This window comes from Ictidomys tridecemlineatus, chromosome 8, assembly GCF_052094955.1.
Source record: "Ictidomys tridecemlineatus isolate mIctTri1 chromosome 8, mIctTri1.hap1, whole genome shotgun sequence".
Lineage (NCBI taxonomy): Eukaryota > Metazoa > Chordata > Mammalia > Rodentia > Sciuridae > Ictidomys > Ictidomys tridecemlineatus.
Window position 1 is genome coordinate 73,922,204 of NC_135484.1, and position 18,547 is coordinate 73,940,750.

At 36.3% G+C, this 18,547-nt stretch overlaps 1 pseudogene; it reads right to left on the reverse strand.

Annotated features, from left to right (window-relative positions):
- Positions 1-3,824: 3,824 nt before the first annotated feature.
- LOC101957138 (14-3-3 protein theta-like) overlaps positions 3,825-18,547 on the reverse strand; it is a 44,536-nt pseudogene continuing 29,813 nt past the window's right edge.

Below are 18,547 nucleotides of genomic sequence, written 5' to 3' on the forward strand. Positions count from 1 at the left end.
TCCTTTCCCAGATCCCACTTTAGAAAATCTGTTTTTCTAAATTTTCCTACAGCCCAAGGGCTCTACCTTAAAAGCATGTCTATGAGCCACGTACTCTCAAAAGAAAACTTCTCATTGATAACTGTGGCAAAGGGATAGATTTTAGACATCACTCTGGATAGGTATGACAATGTACTTGTATAATATCTACTTTTGTCCCATAGCATTTGGAGATAAAAGATGTCAGGGAGGACAAAAATGGAAACCATCCTTTAGAGAAATACATGAAATTAGAGAATAGTACAAAATGGGACAACACCTCAGTACTACTTTAAAGTCTACAAAGGATTTGCCTATGCATTATATCATTCAGTCTTCAAAATCTATGTCTTTCCGGCTTGGGATCTACATTTAATGAGTGAGAGACTTGAGACTTAAGGGGACCATTTACTTGTTAGAGATCAGAATGCTAGTTAAGAGTTGGTGCTTGAACTCACAGCAGTTCTCTGAAGTTACTTTCCATTTCCTGACCCATGGTTCTCTCACTAAATATTTTTCACATTCAGTCTTCCATGTAGGTTTGGAGACATTAAGGGTTCAATTGTAAGTCCATTTGGAACTAAAATAGACACTCATACTTGGGATTCCAGGAAAATAAACCAATGTAAGTATAATGCTGTTGGTTGGAGTCAGAGTCTGTCATGCTGACCTTGACCCTGAGTTCCCTGTGTGTAATCAGTTCTATGAGCCTGAAGATGAAAAAAAACAGGGGTCGAGGGAGGTGTTCTATTGTAATATAGAAATTTAAGGAGTGGACACTTGTATTACCCACTCTTGAGAGGGTGACAGTTTAGAATGAACACACAAAAAAAGTCTTGTTGATTCTAAATTCCTCTGTGCTTTCTCCCTTTACCAATGAAAGCTGTGTAATTGCTCTATGAGATTTAGTTCCAATATAAATTACAGAAGACTTTACTCACATTCTCTTATATACTTTTCTGTTACTTAAAAAAAAAAAAAAAAGTTGTTTAAGCCAGGCAGTTACATGGGTGTTATGTAGACTCCAAAGACTCAGGACGCTGAGGCAGGATTGCTTGAGCCCAGGTATTCCAGAGCCAGCCTGGGCAAGATAGTGAGACTTGACTCTGTTCTCTAAAATTAAGATGCAATTTTTAATGGTACTGGAGGTTTTGCTCAGTCTTAGAGCACTTGCCTAGCATGCAGGAGGCCCTGCATTCAATCCCAAGGGGGGAAAAAGTCATTTAGCCAATACATACAGATGAGTGATGATCACTTAGTTCATATTTATAAAATACAAACTGTAATCAGTCATATTTATAATGTAACATTCAAATCGTGTGCCTTAATTAAGTGGCGGTCAAATGGAATGTTACAGATTTCCTAGCCACAGGGAAAGCTATGCCTATTAGTACCATCTGCTATCTTTCTGAGGCTACCACCTGCCCTGGGGAGCTTTCTGTGTTCCTCTAGCAAAAGCATCAGGTCAAAGACACAGACACTTTGGTACCTGTTCTCTTATTCTGCCATAATCCATATCTTCAAAACAAAGTTTGTCAGACCATGTGACTCGATTTTCTCACTCAAGTCCATCAACCAGACATATTTTAAAAAATCCCCTCTTCTGAAAAAATTTTAACTGAAACGGAACCATGTGGGATGTTCTTTGGGAGTTTTGTGAATTGTTTCATTCAATTACCACCATTTTATTTAAAAAAGAAAACCTAATTAAAGGATTAGAGCCATTTCAATGATGAGATAAGTAATGAGGAGTTATTCTTTGTGTAGGAAAATATTGTGATTAAAATTGTGTTTCAGAAAATTTAATAAGACATTAAAACATCAATTGGATAGGCAAGATAAGAAAGGAAACAAATAGCTAAAAGGCAATTGCAATAATCCAAGAATGACATAATAAAATATTAAAATTCTGGGGATGATAATGACACTCACAGTTAGTGTGAAGGAAACCAGGATGTATTGGAAGGTGTATGCCCCTAATATGCATCACCCCATCTTTGTGTGGTGTATTATTCAGGGTTCTCTAGAAGAACAGAATCAACAGAAAATATGATAATAAAAAAGGGATTTACTAGATCGGCTTACTCGACCAGAAGCTGTATAGTCCACAATGACCTTCTGCAGGCTGGAGAGCAGGAGGAACCAGTAGCTTCCCTGTCTAAGAGGCTAAAGCCTCAGAACAAGATGGATCAAGGGTGCTATCCTAGTCCAAGACCAAAAGCTTCTGGAAACTCCCCAGAGAATCACTGGCCCAGTCTGATTTAGAAGAGTGAAGAAGCAATATCTTCAGACTATCACGGTAGCAATCAAAAACCCATTTAAGAAGAATTGAGCTTGCATCTTCTGCTGCTTCCTTTTTCTTCCAACTTTTATTCCATCCAAACTATTGGGCAGTGCTGCCCACACTTAGGGAGGGTCTCCACTTCAGTTCAGCTATTCCACATGCCAATCATTCCTAGACATACTCTCACTGACACACCTGGAAGCCTCTTAATCATCAGCTTCTCTTAATCCAATCAAGTTGACAATTCAAATTAACCATTACATGTGGGTGACTGGATGGAATTTGAAGTCTTTTCCATAGACACTTTTGAAATGTCCCATATGTGTCACTTGGCTAAACACTGGGGATATTATGACAGCAAGAAAAAAAGGAAAAGTCTGTTTACTTTTTCTAAGTCTTTTAAAATTTTTTGCTGATTTAAAAGAGGACCAATAAGTCAAGGACAAGGATTGGAGCAAGGAAAAGGATTTATTTGGAATACCAGCAAAATAAGAAGGTGGTGAAATAACCTACTGAGGGAAAAAAATATTTTTTGGCTCAGCATAAGTTTTAAGCTCCTTTCATCCTTAGACAAGGAGGAAGGGAGAAGGCTTAGGTTAGGGAAGGACTGACCACTGGAGATCTCAAACAGTACTCTGGAAGTCTTGAGTGGGACATCCATCGTGGTTGGTATGCATATAATCGCAAGTTCGCGATATCCCTATACATCTTGAAAATATCTTGATTATACTTATCTTGGCATCTTCAGCCCTGAGCAGAGAAGAAAGAGATTAGTAAATTTAGGGCAGATAGATCTTGTACTACCAATCTCTGGCAAATATTCCTTAAATGATTAATATGTCTATCTGCAGAGTTAAACAGAATTCTGACCCAAAGATTAAGGTACCAAAGGGAGACAGATACAGTATAGAGGCAGAGAAGCAAAGCTTTTCACCCTATTTTTGTCACCCATTAGACACTTTATTAGGCCCAAGTGAAGAGTCAGTGTTTTTAGCAGAAGAGACTTTCGAGTCCCTGAAAAGTAACCTAGGCAACAATTATCATCATGCTCAGAGGTTCCATCTACAGCAAAGCTAGTGGTAGACTAATAATATATTGCTCTGTTGTGTGCTGATTAGTGATTTTTAAAAATCAACTAAAAGCAAGTGAAACTAGACGGCTTATTTAGGTTTTCCTCAAATACAAGCCCCCCTGACCTCAAGATATTTATAAAAAGACTGGAGTGGGATGAATTAAGTGATAGGAAAAGGAATGCAATCAAAGTAGTTTTGAATGTTGGAGTCAGACCCAGTGTTTGACTCATCTAGAGAATCAAAGTGACCTAAAGGTGTAGGAAACTATGAGATCCTTTGTTTGCCACAGCCCCTACCATAGCTCAGTTTTCTCTAATCAAAGGAATCTTCCCATCTTTTCTTTGTCCAACTATGAAGCAAAACTAGGAGATCATTTCATTCTGCCTCTGAAATCCTTGCTCATTCCCCTTCAGTTGTCTTTTCCTTTAATCATCCTCAACAAGCACTTCTCAATAGCCAAAATATGCCTCCCAGCTCAAAGGCATATTTATACCTCCAAAACAAACTGTTCCCTGCCTGGCCACACCCCCTTGGGCCTTGTTATACTCTGAACCCTTTCCGCTGGTTTCCCAGACATTATTAAGTTCTGCAACTTGTAATGAAGATGAAAGAGGTTCTTGTGAAGGAGATGGTGGAGTTGGATGATTTACAATACCTACAGTACAAACCAATCAATGGGCAATCAAATAAACCAATCAAAGAACACTACATCTAAGAATTAACTTATTATTGTGTTTCCTTCAAATCTTGAGGTATGAGAGATTAGGGTCCCAGGAGCAACTTTGCCTTGATCAGCAGAGCTGGTATGAGCCTAAGGATCTCCCTTTCATCCAGCCCTGTTGCTGTTATATACTGTTACTGGAGGAACTAACTTTCCCAAAGTGTAAATAACAAGATCTTGTTTTTCAAATGTTGTCCTGTCATCCTGGGGAGCATGTACAGAGACACCCAAGTCTGACCTTAAGTAACCTAAAAGAAAGAATCCCCTACATAAGATCTCATACATATTTCTTGTATCTCATGTATCCCAGGGAAGAGAAATTGGTGCATATGCAATAAGCATTATGGACAAGACACAGAAATCTGTCAATCACTTCTTCTTTAGCCTAAACTACTCCTAGCAAATGCCCACCAAAGGCAAACAAAAAGCTCAGAAGCACATATAAGTTCTGATCCCCTCTAAGTCCATGGGCAGATACTTTCCTGTTCTCGTTGCCCCCTCAGAACCCATTTTCCCGCAATAAACTCTATTTACTGCTTCTCTTTGTTTGGCAAATTCTAACTGCTTCTGTGCAGCCATCACCCAACTGTTCCATGACAAATCTGACTTAGATTTTTCATTTATATTAATGTCACAAACCCTGCCATACAACCAGACTGCTGATGCCTTATCTTTCTTTTTCTCCTTTCATTCGAGTATTTTGTTCTCCAGATGAGAAACAAAAGGGTAGAAAAGTTGAGATTTGTCTCTATATGGTAAAATGAATCCTTCAGTAGCTAGCAAAGTATCTGGCTTCGTATCTGCATGCTGAGAAGGAGTATGTTAACACAGTTTTAGTACCTACAATGACGCTTCTGTGCCAGTGTTGCTTAAGGCCAGCTGTATCCACCAAAGTAAGAAAACATCAAGGATGGGCATTTTAGCTCTGAAAAGTGGAATCTAGAACAAAATCCCCAAATTTTCAGTGACATTATAATAAGAGAACCCAAATATCTTGTCTGTGATGTGGGAATATAGCATAGACAAGATATTTCTTGATTTCTCTTTCTCAATACCAAATATATTGGTTCCTTAAATCAATCTCTGGCAAAAATAAGTAAATAAAATAAATAAAGTTATTTAATATGAAATAAGGACAAGGGTCAGTTTTGAAAATATGATTCTTCCAATCCCCAAAGAAAGTTCATAATTATAACTGGAATAAATATTGTATTATAAAAACATTTTTGCACAGAAATAGTTAACAAAATGACAAAGAGAAAAAGAAGCTAATATTCACAAAATTTTTCATGTTTTAGGAACTAGGCTATACTGTAGAAGCACCCTTCCTCCACAGAAAATATTAATTAAGCTTCTCCAGTGGGTGGTAAACCCCCCGTCACTCACCTCAGTGTCCCGTCTCATCTGTATTTCTTCAATAAAATTTTTATAAATAGAGTTTAAGTAGTGAAGCCAAGCCCTTGTCCCAGAGCCCACATAGGCTGGAATATGGGCAGAGAGCATGGGCAGGGACAGCATGGAGCATGCTATATGAGTGTGGTCCCATTGTGTAGCAAGCCAGGGCCAAGGGGCAGACCAGGATGGTACTGTAGGCCTACCATTAGTATTGGCCTACCATTAGTATTAGTATTTTACAAACCCTGATTATCAGACATTTTAACCAACAGCATTAGTACTTTTCCAAACTCTAGCATAAAATTGGACCAGTAGCATTGACCAAGTGCCACCTAAACCCCTAGACTAGCACACTCAAGTGGCAACCCTTTCGCCCTGTGAAAGTTCAGTTTCTATTCACATTTGAATAAATTCTACTCTTAACACTTACTCATCCTGTCTGTGGATTTTATTCTTTGAATTCATGAGACAAGAACCCAGAAAGAAAATTTGGTGGTGAGTTTCTGGAGTCAGCTGCAACACTAGAGGGCATAACCTACCATTAAGAGATTCGACATGTTTCTTGGCTGCAGAGGCCTGCAGCTTATCCAGACCCCACCTGCCAGCAGAAGTGGAGAAACTCCAGTTTCAGTGGGATGAATTAAACATAAAACCAAATACTAATGTATTTTTGAAGACTTGGAAAAGAATCGCATTTAATGTGCTCCTTTTTTTTTCATGAGTTATTGATCATAAAGATGAAAAAAAAGTGATGTGAAGTGGTTGCAGTAAGTGAGATTTCTGGAGATGAGACTACAGTTATTTTCAACACTCTGAGGACTTGTCCTTATTAGAATTAGAAATCTTGACTAGATATCTAGAGTAAATATAAGATTGCACTTACAAAGCAGTGGCTCATTATTTCATCCAGTGTATTATGTTACTGACTCTACTAATTTTCAGTTTATGCGTATGTAGACACTAATGAGGGAAAAAAATTAGTTCCACCTTATATAAAAGCAAGCAGAGATACAGGCAGGTTTTTATTTAATCTTTCATAGGAGATCAGTAATTGTTACCAAATTAAATCTAACTTGTGACTATGAGAATTTATGCTGTGGATGTTGGCCTTTTTTCAACAACAAAAAATTGATTCTTCTTTTCCCTTTGTATAGCTTTAACTCTCAATTTTTAAGAATTAGGTTGCTCAATACATCCACTACTCTGACCTCCTCCTTTCTGGTTTCTACCAATAAAGTAATCTGTAAAGAAATTTGAGATTTTGTCCTTCTGAATTAAGAGTGCATGATCTGGTTGCAAAGGGATGAGCATCAGCTAGGGAAAAAAACATGGAACCCCACCAACTCAAACAGTGGACTACTTAAGTAATACAGATCATTCCTGAACCAAGACTCTTCGAAATTAGAGAAGAAAAACAAAGATAAAAAAAAAGGAGAATCAAGAAAAACTGAATCAATTATTTTTAATTAAATCAATTATTTTGAAGTTTGTGTTAGTGTTCTCCTTCTCATGAAATACAATTTCATTTACCTAAGCTTCCAAGATTTATTGGGGCAAAGGTACCAATGATCTCCATAGGAGTTTTTCCTAGGTAAGATAACAAAAATAATGCATCAAACCTGCATAAATACCCCATGAAAGGAAAGTCATCTTTGATAGTCTCACCTTTACCTACAGATAGTAAAAAAGTGAAAGAACACAGTAGTTGTATAGTCTGGCCTTGGCTCCACCTTTCACTTATTATCTGGGGCCTGGGCCATCACTGTAGTTATCAGAATTTCAGTGTCTTTCCTCATCAGTAAAATGAATATATTTTTCTTAATCTCAGAATGTCAGTGTCTATTACTATGGAATGGGCAAACTTATGTAGAATCTCTCTTTTGTGTCAACTAACTAGGCTGGAACTACGTTTCCCAGAGTTCCCTTCCCTGCATAGTTCTGGGTTATTCTGGGTCAGAAAAGCCATTAGGCAAGATATGGAAAGAAAAGGTGAAGAAATATCCATGTTCTCTTTTTACACCTTGAAACTTAAGTTAAAACAGGAAGCATTGCTACACTTTTGGCATGGTGCTGCTCATCTGCTGGTGTAACATTAGACCATTATGTATATATGAAGCTGACGAATTTGGCAGGTAACAACCAATAGACAATAAAAACACTTTCTTTATACAAGATAACATTTATTTTAATAACAACATGGAAGCAAGAACAAAAGAAAAAGTGATAGATGAGAGAAAAAGAAGAAGAAAATACATAATACATCACCAGATGGGGAGAAACACCAACACCTGAAGTCATGTTAGTGGGCAGTCCCTGGCAGCTTTTCAGGGTCCTGACTAAGAAGTCCCAGGCAGAGTATCCTCTCCATGGCTGAGACTCCAAAGTCTTATTCCCAGTGGGGCTCCTTAAATACAAGTTAAAACAAAGAAAGCTCCATTCTAACAACCTGTATGACATAGTGATCCCTTCAAGGACAATTCATCCCTCCAAGGACTTGTCAGATTCCTGAAGGGAGAGAGTGGTAGCTTTGAGACAAGTGAATGACTCTGAGTTCTCAGTCTGATCCACTGAGAAGTCAGCATCCTTTAGGTGTTCCATTAAGGATGTGTGAAGGTCATGGCAGGCACGAGGACATGAAAGATCTTTATTATTTTCCTTGGCCCTTTAGCTGGCTGGCCTGGGTAGAATGGGGCAGCAGCTAGGACAGCTTCCAAAGTTTCCACGGTACATTCTGATTATCTCTTAGTTTCCTGAATTCTTGGGTCAAGGCCCCAGTTCATCTACAAGATACCCCAACATCAAACTTGGAGGCTTCCAGGCATCAAGACATTGACAAGAATTCCAGCCCATCCTTGTGGATTATAGTTATTCATTTCCTTGATTTTCTCACTTCACACTCATCTTCCCTTCCCAAACGCCTATGCTGCAGACTTCAGTAGGTTAAAAAAATAAATAAATATATATACACACACACACACACACACACACACATGATCAAATATATATATATATATATATATATATATATATATTCCTTACTATACTATATATCACAGATATAATATATATATGAATAGACAGAGAAAGGTATATGTATGCTGTGTGTGTCCTATTGGTTCTGCTTCTATGACTGAACTCTAAAACAACATTATGCCAAAAAACATGGGTTGTTTATTTCAATATTTCCAGTAACAAGAACATTGTTCAGCATAGCAAACATTCAACAAATTATTAAACCAAAGTACTCATTTGGCAAACTTCCAAGCATTAAAAAAAAGTAAGGTATTTTTTAAAATGCAATGATCATCAAAAATAAATAATAAAAAGTGAATGATATTTCTTAATAACCTGTTAGTAAGATGGCTTGTTTTAGGAAAAAATTTCTGTCTTAATAGATCAGTATGTATATATTGATCTATTATATGTTGAAGTATATATATATATATATATATATATATATATATATATATTCACATACACACACATGCATATATATATATATGTTTACAATGTTTCCTTGAGATAAAATTCAAATTAAAAACAGTGTCACTTATTGTTATTCTTTTTAATATACATTTTTTAAGTTATGATGGACCTTTATTTGATTTATTCATATGTGGTCCTGAAAATTGATACTAATGCCTCACTCATGCTAGGCAAGTGCTCTACCACTGAGCTACAACCCCAGCCCCACTTACTGTTATTTTTAATGGAGAAAACAGGAAGATTTTTGTAACCAGTTAGTGGTAATTGTTTCAAACTATAAATTGATATTTATGATAGAAAAAAATAGCAACCACACTTGAAATGAGTAATATTCATGTTTTTACCGTTTCATTCTCAAAGATAATAAAACACATATATTTATTGGTTTTTGTGGTTATTTCAAACTTGAAATTATCCAAAAAATATTCCATTAACATAATTTTTACCAGAAAGAAGATATATTTTTTTCTTTAAAATTTATAGAGATCTTTATTGGCTTCAAAAAATTTTTCCCAATTACAAGTATGTTATATAACATATAATTATGTTATATAATATACACTGTGTTCTATAATATACAATTATGTTATGTAGTATATTATATGACTCAACAAAAATAATTGCAGAGTGTTGGGATGTAGCTCAGTGATAGTGTGCTTGTCTAACATGCACAAGGCCCTGGGTTTGATCCCTAGCCTTACAAATAATAATAATAATAATAATAATAATAATAATTGCAGCTGAATACCAAAGACTTAAAAATCCAAGGAACTGAAGCTAGACACATTCATGGGAGCAGGGCGACCCCTGGAACTTTGAGGTACAGAAAGTCAAAGAAATTTCCGCCAGACAGGTAGGCCATTGAATCTACAATGTTAGCAGGAAGGGCTGAGGGGTTCCAGTCCTTGGAAGAATGGGAGAAGAGGAAGATGTAAAAATGATGCAATTTCTGAACTAAAATTATAAGCCATGAATTAAGAGACTGGATTTTCATTCATCTGTTCTAAACAACCCTCCTAAGCCATGATTATATCTGCATCTATGGCTTAAGCCACACTTCCTACTTACGTTCCAGCCCAGAGCTCTCTGTAGACTTGGAGCCATAGGCCCCTATATGTTCAGTATGCATCACCTCTTGGAGGATATATCACAGAATCTCAAATTCAGCATATCCAGAATATGTTTCTCTTTCCTATATTCCTCCATTCAATGTATTATGTTAAACATGTACTACATGCCAACTATGTGCCAAGTTCTGGGATTCAATGACAAATTAGATGGTCCCAGTTAAAGAAATTTATAGTCTGTTGGAACAGTTTTCACTTTAATCATAAAGTGGAATCACCCAGAGAATCAATATAGTGATTTTTACAAATCTATAAATCAGTTTGAAGAAAATAAAAATGAGTCTTCCAATCCATGATCATGATATGTCTCCTACTTAAATCTTTCTTACATCACTGCTTTTTAGTTTTTGCATACAAATCTGAATATCTTTTGTTAGATTAAAACCTAAGTATTTCATGATTTTGATTCTATTGTAACCGAGTCTTTTCCATTTCTATTTATAATTATATACTAACAGTGTATAAAAACTAAGACTGATTTTATAGTGATTTTGTATTATAAAACCTTGCTTGCTAAATTCAATTATTATTTCTATTGACTTATTTTACAGGTTATTTGGGAATGTTTATAGAAGAAATCATATTATCTGAGAATAATAACAATTTTACTTCTTCTCTTCTATTTCAAATCACTTTTATTTCTTTTTCTTGCCTACTGAAAGTCCCTATAATATATATTGCATAGAAGTTAGGAGAATATCTTCCTTACCTTGCTCCACATCTAACATATATGAAGGTCAGGGAAATATCCTATAGATGAATTTGAATAACCAAATGGATGTTTGTGAAGGGAGTTCCATGTTACAGAGTGAAAGGAAATTGGACTTTGGAGTCAGAGACATTGAGTTTGAAAGCTGGCTCTCCCACTTACCAGGTGCAAATTAATCTATACAATGGAGAAACAAATAGTTATTGTCACAGGCTGTCATGAAACTTAAAAATGATAATATGTGAAAAGAACCTGGCGTAGTGCCTAGCACCTAAGAGTTGTTTATACAACATCATCTTTATCATTTACTTTGTGACTTTGGATTTTTTAGTTCTTCCAGGCTGCAAGTTTACTATCCATTTCACAGGGTCATTATAGGGATTAGATTAGGAACTTAATCAGATCAGTTTTTAAAGTGCCAGTACACTTGAGGTATTATATAAATGTTTAAAATCATCATAAGTGTTATTGTTATTATTAACAATGCTAAATTAACTTCATTGACTATTTATTGCCACATAATAAAACATTTCAAAGATATATGGCTGAAATAACAAAAATCACTTATTTGTTCATGATTCTGTAATGAGAGCAAGGCTGTGCTTCACAGGGTGTTTAGCTGGAGCAGCTCAGATGGAGCTGGAGCACCAGTAATGGCTTCAAGTTCATGTCTGGCTTCCACTGGGGTTATGGAATGGCCACAGCAAGGCTGAACCTCTCTTTCTTTGTAATCTCACATCACTCAGGACTTTTCTTCACATGGTCTTCCTCTCAGGATGGCAGCGTAAGACTTATTTTTAAATGGTTGCCTTGAGCTCCAAGAGGGTAGACACAAGGATCACAAGACTTCTTGATGTCCAGGCTTGGAAATCCCAAAATTTTTTGCCACTTTCTATTATTTCAAGTGGCTTTGTAAGCCAAGAAGACATAAGGGAAAAGAAATAACTTCCATCTGATGATGAAGGAGCTCAAAGTCATGTTGTAAAATTTCATGCAAGATGATAGGAGTCGTGTGACCATCTTTGAAAACAATATACCACAATCTGCACAGTCCCCAGGGGAAAACCTCAGATAATTATGCTCAGAAATATATTCACATTGTGTAAGCAAATTTTGAGGAAATACTTTCTAAATAATCTCTGGCTTTATCCAACTATGTGTGTCTGGGCAAGGCTGCTCCGTGTGCTACAGCAGGGTCTGACTAGGTGGGCAAGCTGTATCTCAGCAGAAGTAGCTCTGAATGTGGACTTTGAGAACTATTTTCTAAAAAGCACAATTATAGCCTCATTTATTTAATGTCAATTTAATACTAATTTGGAGCTAGCCAGGAATAAAGAAGTCACTTCTGGACAGATAAGGATCTAATATGTGTAGGCAGGTTCTTCTTGTGAAGAATGGTCATTAGACAGAGATGGGTGGAAAAAGAAACACCAGCTTGTTAAAATATGCAATTGCAGCTATGTGCTCTCAGTATAACCACTTGTTGTTTATTTTAAAGAACACGTATTTAGAGACTATTCATATTTGCAAAGACCTCTTGATTTATTATACTTGGCAATTTGACTAGTAATCACTTCAAATCTGTTCATAGTTTCTATTTTGATACACATAACATAGCATGTATAAGCTCCCAGGCTCAAAATGTAATTCCTACTGGGGAGCTAAAATAAGGTTTCCACCTGCCCACTTTAAAAATTGTTAAAGTGTTGTTTTTCTGCAATGTCCAGGCAGATATTGGCAAAATTCAGAAACGCAGCTGTTCTTTTCAGCATGTAAATATTACCTAATTAATCCCTGGGGGCTAAACTTCCTGTAGTTGCCTCTGATCTTACCCAGCACACTCTCAGATGCCAACATCAGCATTTTGCAACATCACTCTCTTCCATCTCCTCCTCACAAATTCAACTTCCAAAGTGTTTGCAGTGAAAGCAAGTATACCGAGGAAGTTAACATACCCCCCCCAAAAGTCTTTCAAATTCCCATTTTTACATCTCTAATCACTTCTCTGCACAGGTTCACCCATTACCAATATCTCCCTTTATATCTCCCCTCTATTTCTCCTGCAGTCTCCTTTTAAACTTCTCCATTCTCACAGGCAATCCTCTCAACAAAACAAAGCCTTCTCTGGCCGACCTTCCTCAGCAAACTGTGCAAGGAAAGTAATTCTGAAATTATCAATGTTGGTGGGGTGAATGCAGTAAGAAAAGATTCTTGCTCCCTTATTCTTATCCTAACCAAGATGTTACACACCAAAAAATTAAAGATCCTTTTGAAAGAAGACAGAGAAAAGCAGGGTGGGTGGGAAGTGTAAAAAGAAGGAGAGGTTGTATTAATAAGAAAATAAATAAAGAGCAACATGTGTCATAAGAAAGAAGTAACTGCCCTTTTTTGTCCTCTATTTTTCACTTCACCTCTCAGACTCCTTTCTCTCAGAATGTATATGAGAAAAATGTGCCATCTCTTGGTCAAAAGCAACCAAGAAGAAAGCTTGATGTAAATGTGTTATCCTCCAACTGTGAATACAACATTGAGTTGAGTTGAGGCAGAAGAGGTAAAGTAGAATCTCTCCACCTAAAATGGTCCAACTTTCTGGAGGATCCCAAATATGGGATTCCTAGATAACAAGACACTACAGGAAAGAATTAGGCACATGGTATGTGATTTGAAGGTCAGAACTCTAGAAATTCAGAAAAGGGCTGTCAAAATCAACTGGGGCAGTCAGAAAAGATTCCACAGTCTGCTCATGCTGGAGTGGCAACATGATGGCCAAGAATGAAAATATTTTTGCTGGGTATAAAATTGGGGGCTGCTTTTCAGTATTTTAAAGATTCCAATTCATGTCCAATTCACTGTTACGCAGTTTCTAAAAAAGTCAGCTACAATTCTAACTTCTGATTCTCTATAGGTAATGTGTCTCTCTGATTTTAAAAAATTTCTTCCTGTTTTCAAGATTCTTAAATTTGTTTTGTTGTTATATGTTTCAATATGATGTATCCAAGTGACTTTTTTTATTGTTGTTTTTTGTAAGTAGAGGGAGCATTCTTCCTGAATTTGGTATTCTTGGACCTGTTGTTTTATATACTTCATTATTCCTGGGAAATATTCATCATCATATCTTGGTATATTTTTCTCCCCATTCTCTGTCTTTCATCCTTTTGGGAGTGCAATTACACCTATTTTAGACTATTCTATATTATCTGAAGGCCTTGGGTACTTTGAATTTTATTTATTTTGCTCATTTTTGGCTTTAATTTTAATTTGAGTAATTCCTCTTAGCCTTTCTGCAAAATCATTAGTTCTTTTCTCAGCTTCATTAAGGCTACCGATAAGCCTGCTGAAGTTATTCTTTATTTATGTTTTCTTCATGGCATTTCCAATTGACTCTTTCTTATGCTTTCCATCTCTTTGATATACTTCCTAACCTGCTATAGTATAGTTCTACTTTTTCTGTACTGGAGTGTTAAACATATTAGTAATATTTATTTAAAATTCTCTCTCTGGTAATTCCAGTATCTGCTATCATCTCTGAGTCTGGATTTGTTCATTGCTTGTTCTCTTCAAAAATAAGCCTTTTCTCCCCTTGATTTATGTGTGTCTGATGATTTTGTTGATTGCTAATGTTTGTCTGTGAGACTAAGAAAAATAATATTTATACCTAGAAATTTGAGCCAATTTGGTCAAGCTTTTTTCATATTGCTATGGTTACTTTCAGTGCACCACCAAGTTTATATCCCCCTAGCATTACCTTTTTCTTTTTATTAATAGAATTGAGTCATTTGGCATTTCTTGATCAGCACTGGAAATAGGAATAGAATTGCCACAAGTGATTTAGACTAGCAAGAGGAGCTTATTCCCTAAGTCTGTAGATGTGTTTGACTTCCTCAGAGCATTTGACTATCCATTTTCTGAAGAAAATTTGGGTTCTATTAGGTAGAAAATCAACTTTTAGATCAGGGGGAGGATTTATAAAATTTAATTTAATTTTATGTTACACAGGGCATAACATTTTCACAAGGCTTTTTTGAGACTGGAATCAATTATTAGCAACACATAATAGTAGTCCAATTCTCTAAAGAGCAATTATTAGACAAACTGGAAATCCTCTCACACATTTACAAATCTGCATAGAAAACTACTGAAGGTTTAGACTTGGGCTTGTCTGCTTTTATTTTCCCTTTCTGTTGTGTTAAGAAATGACACAGGGCTGGGATTGTAGCTCAGTGGTAGAGCACTTGCCTAGCACATGTGAGGCACTGGGTTTAATTCTCAGCACCACATATAATTAAGTAAAATAAAGGTCCACTGAAAATTTTTAAAAAATTTTTAAAAAAGAACTGACAACAAGCACTTTAATTTGTCAAAAGCAATACTTTTATTCAGGCAGCGATATGCTACTTTAATCACATAGTAAAGTGAATACCAGAACTGCAAAGTCAGGAGGTGTAAATAAATTTTTATTGAGAAGGGAAGTTGTCAACTTAAATGGTAGAAAATGAATAGTGAGTAAGAAACACCCTGTTGTCATAGATAGATGTGACTTCCATAATATGTGACATATAGGAGTCTTTTCAATTTTTGACCCTCGAACCAGGAAGAAAGTACTTTTCCTTATCAATCTAATATTTCTGGATTCTTACTGAAAAGGAAGACAGTAAGAGTATGAAAAATCTGATTAATAATAGGAAACCCCAAAAAAAGAATAAGGAAAGGAATGGAGAAATTAAGAAATTACATAGCACACCATTTCAATCATAATTAAGTACATTTTCATGTCTTCACAGTAATACAAAATACAGTCACTTGCAAAACTGGTTCGTATTACCTAAATACCAGATACATTTTTAATCCTCTACTAAGTGTTTGGAAGTTAACTTATGTTTAAATGAAATTAAGGTATTAATACCTTTCTAGAGCAGTAACTGCACGCAAGGAAGGCCAAGGTAAGCACAAATGAAGGGATGGAGTTCTCCCAGAGAAGCAGTGTGAAAAGACTATAAACAGGTGATTCTATACACACAAATGGGTTCCTTTGGTATAGGAAATCCAAGTGGAATAAAAAATGGAGATGTATAAAAAGATTTCTTGAAGAGAAGAAGGATAACACCCTATTTGCATTTAGTTTTTGACCCCTTCTACAGTATCCCATTGTTCTCCACACTGTTGTCCATAATGTTAAATTGTCTGTAAGCAATGACACAACCAGAGTGCTGTCTTTGCATACATCTTCATTCAGTGTATCAGGTTCTGTAATGGACTCACCAAAAGCCTTTAGCCAGTGTGAAGGCAAGCTCTGGGTTATTGGGAATCTCCTGATAAAATACTGAAAAGTTCAGAGCCAGTCCCAAACAAACTGGGTGTGTGGGTTGCATCTCTTTCTTGCTTAATCAAATGCTTCTTGGTGAATTCCTTGGTAATTATCTACCATTTGTTTCTTATCACCACATGCATCTTTAGCAAGTAACTAGATATAATGTCTCTTCATTTTCACATAGGAGACCTTACTCTCTTAAGTGAGCTGCATTGGCTATTAAATGCTGATCCAACAATACCAGGATGATGGTGCAGATGGACTTCATCTCTGACCATACCCCCTTAATCAGTGGCAACTTCTTGTCCAAGGTACTGGATTTTCTGCTTGATGCTTGAGATGAGCTTCCAGGCAGACCACCAGCCCCAATCACGTTCTTATAGTCTACAGAGAGCAGGTCATGTTCCTTGCTGGACAGCTAAGCCCCTGATCTGTCACTGCCTTCAGGCAAATGGCTGTGTTGTCTTAATGTTCCTCCTGTTCGACCTTCTGATTCAACTTTACCTTTATCGGTACATGGAGTGGAGTGGGAGTGGGGTAGATGAGGGAGCAAGGGCAAGCGTGGCCCTCAACTGATCTGGAGGAGCCCTCCTCCATAGCTTCTCCTCTCCTCAGCAAATCCCACCACTTTGATTTTTTTTTTTATCAACTTTTCGTTTTATACTCAGATTAAAGCTTATAGAAGCTCAGCTGCCACACCTTAAGGACAAAGTTATGTACAACAAAATTTGATACATATAATAAGACTTCATAGTTCTATGTGTAGTTTAGTCTGGCTAAGTGCCAAACACCACCTCATCCAAGCCAGGCACGTATTACTGATCTTAGAGTTGTGCAGTTGTATAATATGCAGCACAACCACAGAGATTTGGCATGGACTTAGTCCTTATTTATCCCCTTCCACGAGTACCCATCTGGTTCACATACTTCCCTGAATTTAGAGCTTCAGACTTGGAACAAGGGTGTGTTGCTCTAAAGATCTAGAGACACCAAGGTTGCAGTCATTTGACCAGCTACCAGTTAAATCTTGTGATGCACTATTATGCTAAATAAGCATAAGAAGAGAGAAAAAATGAACTAGACAACAAAGAAAAGAAACTGGTACTGTCCGAAGACTATTTTGTAATATTTCCCTATCAGTTTCTCTAATTTTTTGAACAGAGACAAAAGCCAAAATATTAAAACTCTTTTTGTAAGTAAAAGAATCTTTTAAAAATAATCATACTTTCTCCTTTTTCTCTGTTTAGAAACAATACTTTTATTTTTTAGAAAAATTAGCTTTATCTAACTTGCTATCTGTTTTCTAAAAAAAATTAAAAATTTTAAGGAAAGGAATCTTTAACCTTTGAAAGAGACAGCCCCAGTGAAAGGCATTTTTATAATTACGGAGGCTCATGGTTTTATATTTGGAAAGGAAAGCTGTCTTAGTCTAGAATTATGGCTTATTCTCACTGAAGGTATGACAGGAGCAGGACCTATTTCTAGGTATTCTTCCTTTTCTTTATCTCTTGCTTTATATACTTAATCATTCCAATGCATACTAATTTAATTTTTACATAATTAGCTGATGGCTCAGGAAAAAAAAACCCTGCATATTTATAAACTTCTCTGTAACTCATTTATCTGCCCCTAGATACACAGACTCATAAATACATCCTCTAATCAACACAAGAGATGTCTCAATCCTAATTTTAGTAATCCTTAAATTTCTCTAAGCCTTGATTTCATGGATTGGGTGTTGCTCTAAGGAAAAGTCAGAGCACTGAACCCTCAAGAGGCTTAAGAACAGAAATTTGACAAAATTGAAGTCCAGTTTAGCACAGTTTAGAACTATTTTCCCATTTTGAGAAGCTGTCTACTCTTTTCTTGATACAGAGGATGTTTGCATGTGTTTCTGATGTCTAGCAACTGAGAGGTTTCTCCCTATTGTACAATCTAAAAATTAAAACTTACCATAATATAAAAATGTTGGTCTTTGTTTCAAAAATTAAAAAAAAATACAATAATTCTGTAAAAGTTTCCCACTTGCCAAACATTTTCATATGGAAAGGGAAAAAAGACCAACTACTCTGCCCCTGCCCTTCCCCAATTACTGTCGCTAAAGCCTAAACCCTTACATATGGGACAGAAAGACAGAGACTGATATTGGTGAGGATAGGCTTGAAGAAAGAACCAAAAACAAGGCCTCTCAGATTTGAAGAAATCAATCTTGGATCTCCAGTAGGTTTAACACACAGTGTATGTGAATTAATAAGAGGGAAAGAGAAAGAGAGACTTGAAGTTCTTTGACTGCAATTCTTCTGGGATACTATTATTAGGAAATTCATCCTTTAATTAAAGTAAGAAATTGCAAACAACACAAAGAGAACAACTATGATGAGAGTTACACTTTCTGGACCAGGGTTCATTGGAACTGTAATCTCCTT